The sequence below is a fragment of the Pteropus vampyrus genome, unplaced genomic scaffold, assembly GCF_000151845.1.
Source record: "Pteropus vampyrus isolate Shadow unplaced genomic scaffold, Pvam_2.0 Scaffold231, whole genome shotgun sequence".
Classification (NCBI taxonomy): domain Eukaryota; kingdom Metazoa; phylum Chordata; class Mammalia; order Chiroptera; family Pteropodidae; genus Pteropus; species Pteropus vampyrus.
In genome coordinates, this window is record NW_011889012.1 from 37,101 (window position 1) to 42,327 (window position 5,227).

General features: G+C 55.5%; 1 long non-coding RNA gene across 1 annotated transcript in view; it reads left to right on the forward strand.

Moving 5' to 3' along the window:
* The window catches only part of LOC111728829, a 3,329-nt gene extending 1,423 nt beyond the window's left edge, over window positions 1-1,906 (forward strand). The window contains exon 2 of the long non-coding RNA XR_002775970.1: window positions 81-1,906. This is a non-coding gene — a long non-coding RNA (uncharacterized LOC111728829). The remainder of the gene's footprint in view (window positions 1-80) is intronic.
* The last annotated feature ends 3,321 nt before the right edge of the window (window positions 1,907-5,227 follow it).

The following is a 5,227-nucleotide window of genomic DNA, read 5'->3' on the forward strand; positions in this document are numbered from 1 at the left end:
GGGTCCGCGGTCCCCTGCTCTGGTGCGGAGGTCGCGCCTTCGAGGGGTCTGCAAAAGAAAATGACTCCAGCATTTCCAAGGTCTGTCACCTTAGATGCACTAGACAACAGACAACTTCAAAGCCAAAGACTGACCTTTGTCAAGGACGCCGCAGGCCTGGGACGGGACTGCCCGCGTGAGCAGTTAGGCAGGCGTTCTTTGCTCAGCCATCCCGTGTGGTTAGTCTCGGTCTCTGGGTTTGTAGGGCCCGCCACACGCCTCCCCTGAGCTCGTCAGGTTTCATATGTGGCCCCTTCGTTGTCCTCCTCTGTGTGGGTCCTCCCGCTCCCCAGCATTGTCCCCGTGGGAGCGAGAGTGGACGTGGGCGCGTGGCCCTGTGGCGGGAGGGCGTCCCGTCCGGGGTGGGTGCCCCCGGCGCCCTGAGCTGCCGGGCTGGACGGGCCGCCCACGGCGCTGAGCGGAATGAGCGCGTCGGGAGCCGACGGCCTTCGCGCTTCATCGGCCGTTCTCAGCGCGTGCGCAGCTCCCGCTGACCGGTGTTCCACCTGAGCAGGGTTCGGGGGCTTCGCTTCGAAGTTTGGTCGCGTTTCTGTGACCGGACATGCTGGCAACGTAGCTCCTGTCGACACGGAAGAGCCTGGGGCAGACTGGTTTCGCGACACGTCGTTTCCCTGAAAGTTTGCGGGGACCTAGTGTCGACTGCGGAAGGAAATCATCTAGGCGTTTCACCACCAAAAGGGATTTATTTGGGAAAAAGAAAGTTTTTCAATCTAATATGTGCGCACTCTGCGAGACACATGCTGCAGACACGGAACGAGACAAAGATGGAAGAGCCACTTCATGGAGGGGACAGGAAGTTAAGGGCAGGGCTGTCACACGGCTCTGTTGTAAGCACAGACTTCTCCCCGCCGGCTCTGAGAGCGCAGACAGCACAAGCGCACCTCTCACACGCTCCTGCGGTCTCTGTCATAATCTTTGTCACTATCGGTGACAGTAAGTGAAGATTTCCCAGACGTGCTCCCTGCAAGAGATCGGCTCCCCCAGCCACTCAGCCAGCGAGAGACCGTCATCGCTGTGAACCCCGCTTCCTCCAGTGGACTTTCTTTCCAGACCGCCCTCCCGCCGTCCTCCCTGCCCTCCATTAAACATCCCTCTCGTGTGCTGGACTTGGCCTGGCCCATCGCTACAATTGCGTGTCCCCAAATTGCAGTTCTTTGCTGTTCCCGAATAAACCCATGTTTGCTGATAAGTGTTTTAATTTCAAGGTCAACATCCTGAACCTGTTTCTCACCTATAAAATGGGCGCCCCAGTTCTCATTCAACACACTGGGGGGCACGTGTGTTTTGAAATGAGGCTTTGGATTTTAGAGAGGTGTTCACGCTCCTGACACACTGCACGGGGCTGACCTGTGTGACCGGGAGTGACGCATGTGACCTGTAGCTCAGTGACAAAAGACATGTGGCTGCTGCCTTGCCCTCTCTTGCATCGCTGGCTCTGGGGGACATTCACATCAGGAGGACAGAAGACCGTGTGGCAGGGGCTGAAGCTTCACACCAACGGCCAGCATCAGCTCGCCTGTCAGGGCAAATGAGCTGCCTCAGACCCGCCTGCTGGCCCCGGCCAGTATCCTCACTGTGGCCTCGTGGGGCCGCGGGCCACCCACTAAGCTGCTTCTAAATTCTCAACCCATGGAGCCATGCGATGCGATCAACGTGTGTCGTTTTAAACCACTCACCATGTGGCACTTTGTTACACAGCGGCAGAAAACTAATAGTGCGTGCCCCGGTGTTCCCACTGGGGCAAGGGACGGCCCCCCAAAACCGGATGCTGCAAAATCTCTGCAAAGACGGGGCGACCATTCAGACAGGATGACTGTGGAGAAAAAAAAAAAAAAAAACAGGAAAAGCCTTACAGCTAATCAAGTCAGATTTTGCGCCAACTTTAAGAAAAACACTTTGGGCTTCCGGGGTTCTGGAGGTGTGGAGCAGGCACAGCAGACCAACAACGCCTGCCTTGTGGGGCGTTGGGGCGTTGGAAGTCAGCACAGCAAATGCCCAGTGTGCTCGCACCTTCTGCTGAAAACTGGGTGCTGAGGCAGGTTGGGGGTCACGGGCCAACGCCGCCGTGGCGGAGACAGACTCGCTTCCAAAAGAGAGTAATTGCAGAGTGAGAAAACGGGGAAAGGAAGGCGGCGTGGGAGTGCGTAAGGAAACGAGTAAGGGGCTGAGACTCGGGTCGATGGCCCTGGGGACCTCGAAGAAGCGGGAGTGGAGCGGAGACGGAGTACGCAGGGCTGGCTGGGAACGTGGTAGAGAATCGGACCGTCCACAGCCCCTGCCCATAGCTGGGTCCCTGGGCCTGCCCGCCAGGCCACACTCTCCCCCGGCGTGGGCCAGACAGAGGGCCTCTGGATTGGGGGACGTCAGGCCCGGATGCGGTGGAGGGTCCGTGATAGAAACAAGAGTCTAATGCACATTGAATGCCGAGCCCCCAGCCCTGTCCTCGGGGCCCAGGACACTGGAAGGCCGGCCTGTCCCCTCCAGGCAGGTCGTCAGAGGTGTTTTCTCTGGGGAGTCTGGTCAACCAGGAGATCCTAGCGGCCATGTCCTGCCAGGCCACTGCACGGTAAAGGTCACAGTCAGCCAGCCCTGCCCACGAGTCCCACCGCCCAGCCTGAGCAGCCAGCCAGGGGGACCAGGTGTCCGAGGGATGCCGGTAACGTGGAAGATGAGACAAAACAGAAAGAGCATCTGGGAGGAAAGAAAGACCGTGCCCCAGAAGATGGGGAAACGTCACCGATATCCTTGGCACGAAAAGAGAAACTTTGTATCCATGAAACAAGAACTCGGTGTTATTAGAAAGGGACATTTACAGAATACAAAGAGCACTTGGAAATTAAAGATATGATCGTGAAGATGGAAAACTCAGTAGAAGAGTTGGAAATGAGACTGAAGAAGTCGTGCAGAAAGTAGGGCAAAAAGTCGAGAAAAAGAAGAGGGAAGTATTAGAGAACCTAGCTAGGAAACGTAACGGCTACGTCATAGAAGTTCCAGAAAGAGAGAGCGGGAGGGTCGAGAATAGCGAAAGATCATCGAAGACATTTCGTGGGACTGAAACCTGAGTGTCCAGAGCGAAAGGGCCCACTCGCTGCTCAGATCAAGAATGGAAACGCATCCGAAGGGCACGCGGAGGGGCTGTCAGGACGCGGGAGACGGGGGGACGGCCCAGCAGCGCAGAGGGGGACGGGGAGCAGAAGCCACTAGGGTCGGACGCCTCAGCGGCAACACTCGGGGCCGGAAGATAATTCCCAACCTTCTAGCTAGGATTTGATCCTCAGCCCCACTCTTAGTCGAGAGAAGAAAGACATTTTCAGAATGATAAGGCTCAAAATTTACATCCCTGTGCCCTTTCTCAGGAGGCTGCTCGAGGGCGGGCTCCAGCAAACAGCAAGGAAACCAAGAAAGAGGAAGTCGTGGGATGCAGGAAGCGCGGGGGGATCCTGCCGCGGAGAGAACCGGAAGAGAACTTGGGGGTGCTGGTGAAGGAAGACCCCAGGCTGCAGGCTGTGCCCCACGAGCGGAGTCTGTTTTGACTTGATAGAATACCTGACACACTGAGACGTTTAGGGCGAGACTGGAGGGAATTAGTAACGAGAAGTGAAGCACCATTAACTCCGAGGAAAAGAAGAAGTTGAGCAAGAAAGGAAAAGTGAGCGTGATGCGTGATGTGGCTCAGCGCGAGGGGTTTACACGGTATCATGATGACGTCAGCCATGGCCACCAACCTAAACGATGGCAGAATGGCATCGGAGGTCAGGAAGTAGCCATATGTGTGTCGTTTGGGGACGCGAAGGTGAAACCAGCAAAGTCGTGAGGAAAAATCAGGGGTGGGGGCCATTTCGTAAGGAACCTTGTGAAACTATGTAACTCTTTAAATTACGCGTATGTATAACTCTGACGATGAGTAGAAAATAAAGTTAAAACACACCGGGAGGAATTACGTGCCTAAATGACCTTGCCGTTAAGTTGGCAGGATGTACACTTGCGCCTCGAGGTCAGCTCATCTTGCACGGCCCCAAAGGGACTGCAGATGCTCCTTACACTGAGTGAACACGCGAATGCGCAGTGACGGATGCTGCTTTTCCCGGCTGTCGGATACTGGGGTGCCACGCAAGAGTGTTAACTTCAACAAGCAAAAAAAAATGGTCTCATTGTTCTCATTCGTATTTACCTGGTTACTAGTGAGACAGGCGGCCTATTGGCCATGTATAGTTCTTTACTGTGAATCGCTACTTGTGCCCATTTTCAACTATAGGTAGAAACGTAAATAACTTGTAAAAATGCTTTTTATATTTCCCCCTTGTTAATGCATGCATTTTGTACATATTCCTTCCCAGAGTGTGGTTTTCCTTTCAATTCTGTGTATGGTGTTTTTGACACTCCCCTTTTTGGGGGTCCCTTTTACGTTGCTGTATCCACTCAGAAGCTGGTCGTGTCCCCTCTGGTACTGTATGTACCTAGAAAGCCTGCCTCATCTCCTTAGTATGTCATCACCTGCATTTTCTTTTAACACGTTCTGGATTCTTTTTTTTTCCCACCTTTAAGTCTTTGATCTGGCTGAGCTAGAGTCTTTCTCCCTGTAATGAACGGTTAGCCGGGCATTCTAACACTATTGCGAAGAGGTTGAGATCAGCAGACGTGACTTGGCCGTTAATTTCTTGCAGTGTGAATCAGAAACGCAGGGCGGCCTCGAGCTTCTGTGTGGCCCCGTGTGCAGTACTCGCTGCAGCCAGGCCCCGCGTGTGTGTGTGTGGAGCGCAGGTCCCCAGCGTGAGCCTCCCTTCTCAGAGTCCCAGTTTTCTCATCCCAAAGTGGGCTCACTGCCACCTGGAAGCTGCAGGGTGAGCCGAGGTCAGAGGTATGAAAGCAGTTGGCATGCAGGTGCCCGGGAAAGGCACGGGTGCTCCCCCAAATGGCCACTGTCCCCACCTCCAGCAAGGCCCCTCTTCACCCGACCCGAGGGCTGAGGCTTCTCCCACCCCTCCGGCTGGCTGTGGGCTGGGCACTGCTCAGGGTTCACTGAGGACAGCTGTGGGGTCTGGGTGGGCACCGAGCCCTGGGTGCCGGGGCTGCAGCTCAGCTGGGGTAGGGATGGCACATCCCCGTGAGGTCCGCTGGTTGGCCAGAGGGTGGCACATTGGGAAGGGGGTGTACCCAGGGTGGCAGA